General features: G+C 41.7%; 1 protein-coding gene across 3 annotated transcripts in view; it reads right to left on the reverse strand.

Moving 5' to 3' along the window:
* Nucleotides 1–12,083, reverse strand: part of FRMPD1 (FERM and PDZ domain containing 1) — a 140,419-nt gene extending 128,336 nt beyond the window's left edge. For 2 of the 3 annotated variants that reach the window (XM_072727906.1, XM_072727902.1), the window contains exon 1: nt 11,743–12,083. The gene's annotated coding sequence lies outside the window, so the exon portion shown is untranslated. The remainder of the gene's footprint in view (nt 1–11,742) is intronic. The other variant, XM_072727907.1, reaches the window with a different exon arrangement.
* Nucleotides 12,084–15,021: the final 2,938 nt, after the last annotated feature.

Here is a 15,021-nt window from a genome sequence, read left to right on the forward strand (position 1 = left end):
AGGAAAGAAGTGGTGTTGAGGGGAGCTTTGAAAAGTGAGCAAGATCTTTCTAGTCAGACGAAAGGGAAGGCCTGCTATGCTTTGTAATAAATCAGGGAGGAAAATGGAGAAAGAATGAAGACAGGGTGTTTGAGGGAATTGTAGTAGACCAGTAAAGCTGGCATGTCGCATAACCAGTGGAGGAGAACTGTGTAAGTAGAGAGAAAAACCTTGGGAGACCAAATTGGACCAATCTGTGGGAGCTTTAAATACCAGTAAGGTATTTGCATTTCATGTGCAGGCAAGTGGGAAACCAGTTTGAGTGGAGAGTATGTGACCAAATTTGTTTTGTAAGATTGTGGTTGAGGAAAGCTAAGAGATAGGGAGACCAGTTAGGGGGATGACTGCAACAGTCCAGGTGAGAGGGCCTGTAGGGGCTGGTGAGAAGTGGCAGTGGGAATGGAGAACTGAAATCCTCAAGTCGGGGACTGTCACCCATTTGTGTCCCTGTAATGTCCAGCACTGTTTTCTGCCTTAATTAGGTTTTGTAAATATTTCTGAAATTGAACTGCATTAAAGATTCAACTTGAATATATGAATTTATGTTCTGTTCTTTTTATTTTAATCTTGTCACCTAAGTTGCCCAATTCCAGGTCATAGAAGGTGCCTGCCCAAGGCTCTGTTTATCTTGCATTTTTGGGGGGCACCGCAGAGCAGTGATGCCTGATTCGTGGTCCTTAATTAGCTCATGCACTATTTTAATTGGTCTGCAGTTGTCTGGGTGAACAGACCTGATTTCCTCTCTGGAGTCAGCGAGGGCTGCCCCACCCTGTCCTGCCAGCTCTGGCATCTGGAACATCATTAGCTGAGAAGACTCAGGGAGCCTGCTGAGCTCCAAAGTATGCGAAGAATGGGTTCTCACAAGGAATGCTAATAACCAAGGGCTGCTGGGACCCACCTAGTGTAACTCTCCAGTAAACCCAGTCACTTTATGCAGGCATTTCTAAGAAAGGGAGGAGGAGGGTACAGTAGTGGCAAACTGTAGGGACCACCTGCGATGTAACCCTTGAATTCTAGATGAGGTTTGATATTTACATATCAGATGTAAATATTAACATTTAATAGGGATCTATTAAAATGGTTAAGAAGACTCCTCTAGAAAGCAAACCACCTCAAGAGATGGCTTAGAATTATAGAATTAATGAGACTGCAGGGTCTCCCAAATCCAACGAAGGAGTCAGATTGGACTGAGACCAAGACCTCAATTTAATCAAAAGACAATGGCTAATTTTATTGAGCATTTACTATGTACCAAACACTCTTCTAAGCACTCTCGTTATAATAATATATTTAATGCTCACAATGACTCTATAATGTGAGTACTACTATTACCCTCATTTTACAAGCAAATAAACAGACATGGTGGGGGTAAGACTTGCCCCAAGTTACACAGCTGGCAGGTGGTAGTCTGAATTTGGATCTGGCAGTCCAGGTCTAGCATGTAATGAAATGCATCACTTTCTGCTTTTGTCTCTTGTTCTCATTACTCTGACCAGCAGGAACAGAAGACCTAAGAAGCCTGAACTGTGACATCTTCTGAGACATGAGTGTATTGAGGGTCAGTATGACACAAAGAGAAAAGCTTGCTCTTGCATCTAAACAGACCTGCCTTAGAACCCCATTTCCACTGTATAGTAGTGACTGACCTGGGGCAATTTACTTAACCTCTAAGGGTTACAGTTTCTTGGGTATAGAGTAGAGCCAATACAATCTTCAGCTTGTTATGAGCAAAATAATGTATCTAATCCCTAGCCTGGCACAGTGTGGGTGCTCATCAAGAGTCATCATAGGGCAGCCCGGGTGGCTCAGTGGTTTAGCGCCGCCTTTGGCCCGGGCCATGATCCTGGAGACCACGAATCGAGTCCCACGTCGGGCTCCCTGCATGAAGCCTGCTTCTCCCTCTGCCTGTGTCTCTGTCTCTCTCTTTCTCTCTCTCCTCTCTCTGTGTATTCTCATGAATAAATAAATAAAATCTTTTTTAAAAAGCGTCATCATAAAGAGAGGTAGGCTCTGTGAAATCTGGGACAAGGAAGCAAAGAGTAAGAACGTATATTTTCCTTGTATATCCAGCAGTGCTTAGAGGAAAGAATGTTTTGATTCTAGAAAGGCTGAGAGGGGCCATTTACCCTTCCCTGCAGTTTGGTGGCAATATCACTCAGGATACCAGCTTTCTCTTTCCGAGTTCTGGACTCACTGATGGCCATTCCAGTCTGATTGGGTCTTTGTTCCTACTGCTCCTGCCAGCTCTGCCCAAAGGGGTCCATCTAACCCCACTGTTCTGCTTCCTTGAGGTAGGGATGGGATTGGGCATGTCTATTGCTAATCAAGTCCTAGATCTGATACTAAAATCCTCAGTCATGGTTTTCATCCTAAGCCTCAACACCTGACTTCTTTGCCTGACCTTCAAGTGAATAAACAATAGTATTATTTGAATGTTCTTTTCAGTGCAGGTGGCATTTAAAAGAAAATTCTCTTCTCTTGGTGAAACAGCAGGATTACACAAAAATAATCTGGGGTCTGAACTCTGTCTCTGCCTCTTAGTAAGTATGTAGTAAGTATGTGACTATGAGCAACTCCAATCTCTGCCCTAGTTACCTCAAGAGTTCTTAGAATGATTGAATAAAATAACAGATGTTAACATGTGTTTTGATTGCAATGAAACACATGAATAGAATGGCAGGGGCCATTATCACTGAGGTTATATCTAATTGTTGAAATTCTGACAATGTTAAATAAGATTTTCTAAGCCATCTGGGGCTTAGGGTGCCCTAGAATCTCAATGCTGGCAAGTGTTGTAGTACTAGGGGCAACTCTGAGTGATCCTGAAAGAATTAGAAATGAGATTGTCCTTTGAGAGTTTAATGAGGACACCAACACATAATTGATTACAGCAGAGATTTGCTAAGTCACCTTAAAGAAACAGAATGGTTCTCAGACCACGAGAACTTGACAAAATCTGACTGAAAGTATTAATACAAAAAAAAAGAAAGAAAGAAAGTATTAATACAGGGGTACCTGGGTGGCTCAGTGGTTGTCTGCCTTTGGTTCAGGGCATGATCCCGGGGCATGATCAAGTTCTGCCTCAGGCTCCCCATGGGGAGCCTGCTTCTCCCTCTGCCTATGTCTCTGCCTCTCTGTCTCTCTCATGAATAAATAAATAAAACCTTTTTTTAAAAAAAGTATTAATACAGCTGAAGAAGGAAAGCACCAGTCAAAAGAGATATTGACTAATCATGAAAACACAAGGAAAGGAGGTCAGATAAGCAAACCTTGGCATTAGCCATCTAATACCATCCAGGGCAGAGGGGCTTTGGTTAAGAAAGTGACCCAGGTAATTCTGGTGACAAGTATCTTCCTACTACAGAGGTCTAGGTCAGATGTCTCTAAATATACTTTTAATGATTTCCCCTTGCCCTAACTGTAAGCTTATCAAGCAATCTGATTTGAGTTTGATTTCCCATGTAGATCCACCTACAGGAAATGAATACATTAGCCATTGGACTTGGGCATCCTTTGGTAATTATATTTCTTATTGTGAGTTAATAAATTATTATATATATAAATTTATATATATATAAGTAATTATAATATGGCTTCTTCTACAGCCTGCTTACAGGGCCAGAATGCTCTTGTCATAGGACTTGAACATTTTAAACCTTCAGCAATTGTAGTTTACCTTGTAAATCACTAAATTACCATTCTAGATTATATACAACAGTGTTGTGAGCTTAGATCTACCCTTGAATGCTTCCATATCAGATTTCTGAGCCTAATTGGCAGAGGACCAGAACATGGACCCTTCGAGTTCAATGAGGTAATACCCTACAATAAAAGACCTTTAGGGAGACAGCCAGCTAACCTTCTCTTGGAGTAATCCCCTCCTTGTCATTGCTTGACACCATTTCTTTTTGGAACAATGCAGAAGGAACTGACATCACCATCACCACACCATACAAGTATTCCTTTATGGCAAAGCCTAATAGCAGATGAATAAATCCAAATACTTTATCCTGCCTATCTCATTGAGACCCTGGGCTGCCTCCCCATGTTCTGTCCCATTATTCCCTACATGCACTCTAAATTCCAAACTTGATATCCTTGCTCATGTTATCCATCTCTGGCTGGAACTTCTTTCCCTCAGCTCCACAGATCAAATCCCCATCTTCAATTCAAGACTCAGGTCCTGTGCCCTCTCTTCCATAATCACTTCAATAATTGCAGGTCCATCTCTAAAGTCCCATAGCTCATTTCCTGTTCAATCCCACTTTCTATCTTATGTTAGAATTCTGCAGTAAGAGTGAGGTCTCCAAGAATTCCAGAAAGAAAACTCATCTCTTAGAGTGTTCTTTGCTTATAGGAAAATCTTCCTGGGAAATCAAATTCATTCAGTCTTTCATTAACTCATTCACTCATTTAACAAGTATTTACTAAGTGCCTCGGTGTGCTAGTTAGTGGGATATGGTGGTGAATAAGACTGACAGGGTTTCTACCCTCATGCAGCTTCCCATCCAATGGGGAAGATGGACACTAAGAAACCATAAATCAAAGCTGTGATAAGTGCTATGAAGAAGTACAGGAGCGCCTGGGTAGCTCAATTGGTTAAGCATCTGCCTTCAGCTCAGGTCATGATCTCAGAGCCCAGGGATGGAGCTCCATGTCGGACTCCCATGCTCAGTGGGCAATCTGCTTCTCCCTCTCCCTCTGCCCCTCCCTCCTGCTTGTGTGCACACTCTCTCCCTCTCTCTCAAATAAATAAAATATGTTTAAAAAAAAAAAAGGAGAAATACATAGTGCTGTGAAAGTGCAGAGGAGGTTTTTTGGGAAAGTTAAATTTAAGTCAAAATCTGAGCTTGGACTTGGCCAGAAGAAGAGGAAGGGGGATGGTTGAAAGAATAAATTGAATGATTTCAGTGGCCAATGTCACTGAGTTGCAACAGACTGATGTCTTCAGTCCCTGGTTGATTATCCTGTCTTTAGATAATGCTAGGAACAAATTCACAGATATTTTTCCTCTGACCTTCTGTCTTCTAGCTCCAGGCAGACCATGCCCTTTATACCAACAGTATTCCCAGTCACCAACATATGATCTCATATGTTGTATTTAACCTTTCTTAGTTACAATTATATCCCCACTCACCAACTCATTTGTTTCATGTTAACTTCTTCTAATTTCATTCTCAAAGGGTAACATTAACTTCATGCTTTAGGGGTTCTTATTGTCAATATCATCTACCATGTGAAGAAACCAAAACCTTTGCTTTGTTCATTGCTGTATTCCCAGTGTGAAGATGCCTGGATGAATGGATGGATGGTTGGTTGGATCGATTTACCTTCCTTCTTATACCAGAAGCTCTCTAAGAGCATGGTTCTTGCCTAGTTCCTAATTGGGTTCCTCTGGCACTTAAAACAATGCCATGCACATGGCAGGTAATCAATTTGCTTGAGCTTTGCTTGATTTTTTCCTTAACTAGATAGAATTCCCTACTTTTTTAGGCAGCTAGTTCTGCAGTTGAACTGCTCTAGCTATTAAAGTTCCTTCCACTCTTGGGCTAACATTTGCCTCCTCACTGGTCCTAATTCTGCCCTCTCGGCCCATGAAGGGTAAATCCACATCCTCTGTCCCATGGCAGCTCTTCTGATGTCAGGGACAGTGACCTGGTTCCCTGCAGTTACTTACAAACAACACATTTCTCCAGCATGAACTCAAGTACTTCAAAATACTTTAGAGTACTCCTAACATACTTCAAAGAAGGTCTCATCCCTCATAAGTCTGTAAGCTGTTCTGCAATCCCACAGAGAGCCACTGTACAAGCAAGTTCTCTCTTAGGGTCAAGAACCCAGGCCGGAACTGATGGTGATAACAACAATTAATGTTTACCTTGCAATTAATTATGATTTACTGGTTCATCCACATAACACCCTCGGGATATAGGTCAGGGTCAAGGGAATCAAGCCAAAGACAAGGGCCTCAGCATATTTTGCACACATGCTGGGGTCCAGTGGAGGAGAGAATTGCATTGCTAGGTCTCAGTGGCTCAAGAACCTATATCCAGGCTGATCTACTTGGAAGCATCATTGATTTCTCTCCTTGGCTGACAGAATCACTTTTGGTTCAATTTCATTAATACCAGATCTGTGAAATGCTACAAATTCTAGGATGAGAGGCAAAGGGAGAAGAGGATACAGAAGACAGAAACCAGGGGCTTACTGTACCAGGCTCTACATTAGCCTCTGAGTACTGAAATATGTTGAAAATGTTCCCAAATACAGCACCTTACACACAACTGGCCCAAAGCTTTGCATGCCAGTTTGATACTATTTGAAATAAGAGAAGTTTTAGCTGGAGACTCAAACATCTTTTTGTTACACGTAGATTTCATTGCAGTGGGATTTATTCCAAATCCACTTTGAACTGATACACTTGGGTCACAAAGAGTCTACTAAAATAAGTGCATATATTTAATTTTGTCAATTTCATTGTCTTGCAAACCACACAAAACATTTTCAATGACTACTTTAATCAAAGAATCTTTTCCAAATCATTTTATTATTTGAATAAATCCCTTCTTTAAATTGGATTTTCAAGAGTGAAACTTCCTCCAATCAGTAATTAAGCTTTTGGAAGATTTTGAATCCTTCAAGAACTTGGTAACAAGCCACATGGGCTCCCCCTAAAAGAACACACAGATTCACATATGAACAAAAGATTTCATAAAATTCAGAGTCTGTAAACTCAAGGTAAAGATCAGAAAAGAAGTTGGCCCCTGATGAGACTCTGTAGCCATTATAAAGTCTTTGATTTCCACTCTGAGTCAGATGGGTAGCTGCTGGAGGGTTTTGAACTTTCATTTTAACAGGAACTTTCTGTCTACTGTAAGAAGACTAGACTTGAAATGAGCAAGGGCAGAAGGAGGTCACTGCAATCATCGAGGTGTGAGAGGATGGTAGTTTGAACCAGAGAAGCTGCAATGGAAGAATGAGAAGTGGCCAGATTCTGATATAGTGTGAAGCAACAGGATTTGCTGACCAGATTGGATGTGATGTGTAAGCAGAAGAGATGAATCAAAGCTGACTCCAAGGGTTTTGGCCCGTGCAACCTGAAGGCTGGAGTTGTCATCACCTGGGATGAGGAAGACTGAAGGGGTATTAGGTTGTTAGAGGCAGGGCAATAAGAGGTGGATATCAGGAGCCACATTTTGGATATTTTGAACTTAAGACACCTTTTAAACATCTGAACAGAGGTACTGAGTAGACAGTTGGATATCTGATCTGGAATTCTGGAGGTTGGGCTATAATCATATTTACATGTGAAATTGAAGTAATAATACAATAATGCCTACATAAGAGTACTTACTATGGGGAGGATGAAACAAGACAATGCATGTAAAGCTCTCAGTGCAGTACCTGGCACACAATATGCCCTTGCTATCATTTAACTATTATTTTAATGGAAACCTAAACTCTCTGTCAGTATTTCTATCATTACTATAAAGTTGTGAGTGTGGTTGTTTTTAAGATTGATCACTGTCTCTTGTGTCAGTTCTTGGGTGATTTACAGAAGAGTCTTGAGCCATGGCAGTGCTGTTGGAATTGGTCTCTAGCCCCCAGAGTTTAAAATTTGGAAGGCTTTTGCATGCATTCAATAGTCTTTCTAGGTAGGTTAATGTCACATTTCTTAAATAGTATGTTAATCAACTCAGAATTTATTTCAAGTTTCAGGGAGTGTCTGATGCAGAGAATGAAGCAGTTTATCAGGAGAAATTGGAGACCAGCAAGGATCCTTCAGGGAAAATATTCCCAGCCCATTCTGTGGCCCCTGTGATATAGGAGGTGTAAGTGGAAGGAACCATAAGAAATGACTCCCTACCATGTCTTGACTTCAGTAGCTACAGATGGAATCACTGGCTACAAGTTCATCTGGCTCCTTTTAACATTGATTCACAAAGGCCACAACTCAGGTCTTCCTGAAACAGCAAGCTTCTTAGAGGAACTTTCTTGGAGAAGCACACTCTTATTATCTTGTGTTAATTTATTCAGTGATCTTTAGCTGTTTTATATTGAGAAAGTGGAAACAGAGCTGGTGTGGTTTTATTACACACTTCTAGATCTTTGAAGCAATGAGTTTCTGGCATCAAAACCTAAGCAATGTCTGAGGTTTCTCATTCCTTTTATATCTCTTTGAATTTTAACTATAAAATCCTTGACCCTGTAATTCTCTTCAACGTCAATGACAGAGCTAAGGCTCCATAATTGTCTATTAATAATCCGCCTAATCTCCATCTGTATCCAAAGGAAAGAGATGATGAAGAGGTTCAAACAGTCCAAAAATGCGTCTGTAACAAATAGGTGACTAAGGTCACATACAATGATATATTTTGCTTGGTGGATTTAGCAACAGCAGCACACCACCCCAGATGGGGTAGATGCGCTGTTGAGAGGAGAGAGAGAAAAGGACACAAAAGACAGGCTCTTTCCCCGAATCTTTGTTTTCTTCCATCTGTAAACGAGGCCACATAAACTGAGTTGATTGCTGCTAATGAGCAGAGTAATGCTCAATTAAACTCCATGAAACACCAATTTCATTCCTCTCCCTGATCCTTTTGCAAGTTTCTAATAATTGCTACATTCATTATGACCAGGCTTCAAGTGGATCTCCAGGGGTGGCTCCACATGAGAAAATAACTCTTCTCCCTCCTGTCTCCCACCCCAGGAGTCAGGAGAGGACACTTCGGAGACTAATACTTTGGGGTCCCATAGTCCAGCAGGACATGTGCATTCCCTCCAGACACCCCATCACGGCCTTTCTCTGGGTGTGTGTCCCAGAACTCTAGGTGCAGGAGAGCTAAAAGGTCCAAGAACTGGTGACTCTAACCTGAGCCAGTCCAGTTGATCTGTGGAAAGAACTGAATGAATTTGTACCCTGTGTCTGTTTTTCTATTTTATTTTTATTTTTTTTAAGATTTTATTTATTTATTCATGAAAGACCAGAGAGAGTGGCAGAGACATAGGCAAAGAGAGAGAAGCAGGCTCCTCGCAGGGAGCCCAATGCGGGACTTGATCCCCAGACCCGGGATCATGCCCTGAGCCAAAGGCGGATGCTCAACCGCTGAGCCACCCAGGTGTCCCTGTTTCCTATTAATTATTTTAAGTAAATTTTGGTTTTATATTTTTCCAGCCAAGCTAAGGAGGAAAAGGAAAGACTTTTGTCCATATCCAGGCATGGTGGTGACAAAGGAAAAAGCTTTCTAGCATGAGGTGTTTATGCCCCAAAATCTTTTGGGCTTAAACTTCAGAACTCAGGTTCACCAGAATAATACAGGGCTTTTTTGTGCCTGGACAGTGTGATCATAAAATTTATCATCCAAATCAGGATACTTTTCCAAATGAAACAAGGCAATATAAATAATGCCACCGGTATAGCAGTATAATAAGCATAAACTGGTGCTTTCCGGGCAACCAGACAACATTTTGATCACCAAATGAATCCTGGCCTATCTAATTCTCTCCTTCATTCAAGAGAACTGACCTGAAAGAAGTTTCCACAGCTGAAAATAAATACCCTTGCCTTCCTACTGGGATAAGTAGGTCCTTGAGTTTTATGAATATGGGAACAGGTTTCTTTCTTTTTACTTATTCAACAATTGTTCTAGCCATTTTAATTGCAGAGTCCTTTCACAAGTTCTGTCTACCCAGTCTTGCCACCAGTTAGCCCCCACATCCTTGATCCAGAAAGTTCATCCAGGAGTCTGAAAATTATACAGCCTGTCTCCTTAATTCAGTTAGTGGACCCTGGGCTGAACATATAAAATCCCACTGAGAGAGATAGTTTGTTTTAGAATTAGTTTTGTCTGGCCCTACAAAATAGGACAGGGATCATAAGGCAGTTTGGGGGGTTCCTATCAGAGGCAGCCCTTCCCAGTGTCAAATGGGGCTCCTCCAGGGCACAGAACGTGCGTGACCCAACCCTATATCTACAGTGGCTATTGCCCAGCACAGGGGCTTGTGCAGAGTGAGTTCTCAGCCACGCTATGGAATGACAGGGCTGCTTTCCCACACCCCTGGGTCCCAGGCTTCAGAGTGCCCATGGTTTTCTTCTCTCTTCCTGTGCAGGAAGGGGGAGTTCTTCCCATGATTCCATGCCAGCTGGGTTTCTGCTGCCAGCCCTCAAGTACTGGCTAGCATTCTGCTTTTCTCAGTACTGTGCTGAGCCAAAGAGGGCCTCCCAAAGACTCCAGGTACCAGGTTTGGGCACAGGCTAAGTCCACTTGGTTCCATTCAGTTCGGGAACACTCAGCAAAGCCCATTACCTTCTCAGCCCCAGGATGGATGCTAGAGACACAGAATTAGAGAGACATGCAACCTTGAAAGACTGTATGTGCACCAGGGCATGAGTGGTTAACAGCGATGACTACAGTGGGGCTGTCTGGGTTTGTATTCTGGCTCTATGACTCACCACCTAATTATCCTTGGGTGAATATTTATTTTCTCTGTACCTGAGTTTTTCATTTAGAAATGGAAATATGAAAAAAAAAAAGAAATGGAAATATGAGCCTGCCTCAAAAGGTTTGTGTGAGAATTATGACGAATTCCTATTATGATCATTATGATATAGAACCATGCTTGGTACAGAGCAAATAATAAATTTAACTATTACTATTTTTGACCAAAAGTTGCTCCTCTTCCCAGGTGGCCTAAAGCTTGGTACATCTCCCTTAATTCTCTCTGCATCTGATGGGTTTCCTCATTTTCAGGAGGGGCTTTTCTTTGCTCCTGGCCCATCCCATTGCTGAGAGCCAAGAACGACACATCTCCACCCTAAACTTGGTCAACAGAGAGGAAGGACCAGATTTGAACGGTGTCACCCTAAGCCAAGAGCCTGAGCATCCCTTGTGCCCACGTATTTCCAGTTCTTTCAGAACCAAAGGCAGGAGTTTCCACATACCTCTCAGAAATTCAGATACCAATGAACGGTGAGCACAAAAGAATCTTCCCAGGAATTTTTCTGAATCATAATGTTATTTTCTTCTCTACTCACCCTACGTTCTCCACTGAATAGATCTTCTTAACCAGTAAAGGTTGACTATGATGTATTTATTCAATTAGGCAAATGCATACTATACTTTTCCTTGCACTTCCCAAGGAATCATTAATTATCAAAACCACTACCACCCATTTAAGACAAATAAAATTTAAAGTAAACTGGATTTTTTTTTTTACTTGACTAAGGTAATTCTGGATTTCCATGACTTGAAAGTCTCACATTCCAAATAATCTCAATTCACCCACCTAACAGTTCCAACTCAAAAATACATGTTGCTGCCATGCCTGCCCTAGCCATGCTCCCAGTGGTACTCCTTGCATCATCTCTAACACAGTTTGGATAATATCAGTGCAAAGGAGATAATCAAAGCTATTGACCAATAAACACAAAAACTTTCCCCAAATGTGATCGTTTTATTATTTAGCAAAAATCACCACTGCTCTGCTGCCCACCTTCACCCACTCCAATTCTTGGAATTGCTTCTTCATGATAGACTTGAGTTAGATCCTCAAGATACAATGTTGAGCTACTATGCCCCAGAGGTCTCTACTTCTAGGATGATTTAAACAAGTCTCTGTCCTAGCTTGGTTTCCTTTTGCTGAAGACTGCTGCTGACCTGGAACCAAAGGTTAATTGCCCTTATGCTCCTAGTACATACTTACCTGCTTCCTTCCACTCGTGTCCAGGCCACACACTGATTGCAGAATCCCACAGCATCAATCCTGGAACAGACTTTGGAGACCAGCTAATCCAAGCCCTCATTTTACAAACACAGACACTGGAGCCTACAAAGAGGAAGATGTTTGGCCAAGGTTACACAGCTCATTAATGAAAGAGCTGGAATTAGAATTGCCAAACTGGAGATTCATCTCCCTGTGGTGTCATTCTTCCTCCAACTGGTTCTTTTGCTCTCTGCCCTAGTTGGCTTTCATGCATTCACCACACAGTCCACACCCTCCTGGGATGTGTCAGCAGCCCGTAAGGTTCACCCAGAGCAAACTAACCCAGATCAGCTGGCCTGGGGTGCTTTACCTGCAGAGGAACGAATGTCATGTGACTCTCTTGGAAACAGACGCACTGGGTAAGGACACATGTGATGTTCAAGTGTATCCAGCACAGCATGTCTCCCAAGTTCGTCATGCTGAGAAACAAAACTACGAGTCACTCATAATGTCTGATACTTTTAAGTTCTTTTTCGTAGGCCTGTAATTTCAGGTTACCCTACAACAAAAGCTTGGTATTGTCCCCCTAAAAACAATATATTTAACATCAAAAATTTACTCAGGAGATACTTTGTGAGCATTGCCCATTTGCTAGGCATTATGCTATCAGGAATAAACAAATGAGGAAAGCATGATTCCCAACATTTTGCAGTGGAAGAGGCAGACACATAGACAATGGCCAGATATTATGTTAAGAGCTTTGAATCTAGGACAGCAGGTCCAAGTCTTAGAGAACACAGAAGTAGCAGCTAAGCGAGCACAGGAGGGTTAGTGGAGACTTTTTAAAATGATACTTTAATTTTAGAGTAGTTTTAAGATTTACAGAAAGGTTGCAAAGATAATACAGAGGGTTCTCATATGTCTTTCACCCCAGTTTCCCATAGTGTAAACATCTTCTCTTACTGTGAAACATTTCTTAAAACTGAGGAACCAACATTAGCTCATCACTTTTAATTAAACTAATAGAGACTTCTTGAAGGAAGTGACATCTAGGGTGATTTCTGAATGACACTAGAAGTTAGCCAGATGAAGAGGTACGAAAAAATCATTTTAATCAGAAAGAAAAGCATGGCAAAGACCCAGAAGTTAAGGGTTTTGTGAGTTCAGGGAACAGCCACGTGGAGGTGGAGGTGGGAAATTTGCAGGGGAAGAGGACAGAAGAAGAGACTCCTGATATGGGAAGAAGAGTGGAAAGGGTGAAGTGAAGGTTAGTGAAGAGGACAGGAACCAGATTGATAAAAGGCCTTCTAAATAGACCCAAAGCATTTGTACTTTTTCCTGAGCACCATGAGGAATAATTAAGGCATTTTATCCAAAAGACTAACATTATGAAAACTATACTTGAAAAGATTAGTTAGACTGCAAGGCAGAAAACACACTTGCAGGGATACGACAGAAGAAAGAAGACGAGCTGATGGGTAGCCTGAGCAAAAATAGTGATTGGAAGGGACAGAAAGAATATAATGAATTTTAGAGGTAGTACAGAGATGGAATTGATAGAACTTGATGGTTAAGCAGATATAGAAGCAAGGGGAGAAGGAAGGCTCAAGGTTGACTCCAAGATTTCTGGTTTTGGCAACTGGAGGGACTGGATGGTGGTATCAGTTATTAGGCCACAGAGCACAGGAGTTAAGGTTGATTAGGAAGAGAAGAGGACTGGATACACTTTGAACAGTGATGTATGATGTATCCATGGGACATCCAAGGAAATAGTGAAGTCAATAGGTTTGTTGGATATATGGGTCTGTGTTTCTGGAGAGAATTATGAATTAGAGACATATGTGGTGAATCATTAGCTTAAGAATGGCAATTAAAGGCAGATTAGACTTCCCATGAGAATGGAAAAGGGTCCAGGAAAGAACCTTAAAGAAAGTGGCCATTTGGGAAGAGCTGCGGAAGGAGGATGTGGAGCATCTAGAGGAAAACCAGAAGAATGTGGTACCCATGAACCTAGGAGGGGAGAGCTTCCCTGAAAGGGTCATGTGACCAGCAGTGTCAAATTCTGCAGGGGCGGGGTAGAGGCCCACAAGGGTCCTTTGGATTTGACAATAAGGACATCCCTTAAAGGAAACAGTTTCAGAGAACAGGTGGGGCCAGAAGCCCAATCCGTCCTTGGGCTACAAAATGAATAGGAGGTAAAGACAAGAGAAACAGGAGAATGGATCATAATTTTAAAAAGATTTACTGTGAATCAGAGGTCAGAGAGAACTGAAATGAAGATGACAAATGATAGTAGGTCCTGTTGCAGTAAAAAAATTACTTGTTCCATTTAGAGTATGCCAACGCCATCATTTTTCTAGAGAAAAATTATATCTTATGATTAATAGTAGCTACCATTTAAAGAATTCCCACCCTAGGCAAGCACTTTGAAGTTCATCATCTTATTTAGCTTTTAAAACACTTGGAAGTAGATATTAGATCTCTCTGTCACAGATGAAGAAACAAAAGACCAGAAAAGTTCAGGCACAAGATCTCAAAACAACTTCATGGAGCAGCTGGAAGTTCAACCTAACCTTTACTCCAAAGTCCCCATTTTTCCTATTGCAACCATACTACCTCTTGTTAACATGTCCTACAGTTGGCCTTCATTTCCAGTGCAAATGGCCAGAGCTAAAACAGATGGTCAAGGAATTCCATCCACGACTGTGAGAGCCCTGAAGGAAGACACAGGTAACCCAGGCACACACTTCTTGTTCAAGGATAATCTCTGAGTAAAAAATAAAGAATCTCTGGTTTTGAATCCCAGAGATTCTTGCCAGGGACTCAATATGTCCCTTTTGTTGGGGAGACAGGCAGGGAAGCAGTTAGTGGGGAAGGTGTGAGGCCAGGTAGCTCAGAGTAAATCAGTCCATTGCTAACTAGAAAAGTTAGGGTTGTAGATAAGGAGAAACTGGAAAATTCTAAGAGAATCTTACAAAAATTATTTTTGGCCTAAAGAAAACAAAGAATAAAGGAAGAACCAAGCTGCTTTTATACATCCAACGAGAAGAATGATCCCAACTGGCTTCTGACACTTAGGAAGACATAACTAAAACGAGTGGGAATATGGCAGAGAGAGGCAGATTTTGGCCTTAAGGAAAACAGCTTCCTACCTGAAGACAGATGGAACTGCCCAGTAAAGTGTGAGCTCCCTGCCACTGCTGACTCTAGTAGAAGCAGGGATGTTGGAGGTAGGGGTCAAGCATCAGAGAAGGACTTTAAGAGACCCCCTGGATGTTA

This window comes from Vulpes vulpes, chromosome 12 (assembly GCF_048418805.1).
Source record: "Vulpes vulpes isolate BD-2025 chromosome 12, VulVul3, whole genome shotgun sequence".
NCBI lineage: Eukaryota > Metazoa > Chordata > Mammalia > Carnivora > Canidae > Vulpes > Vulpes vulpes.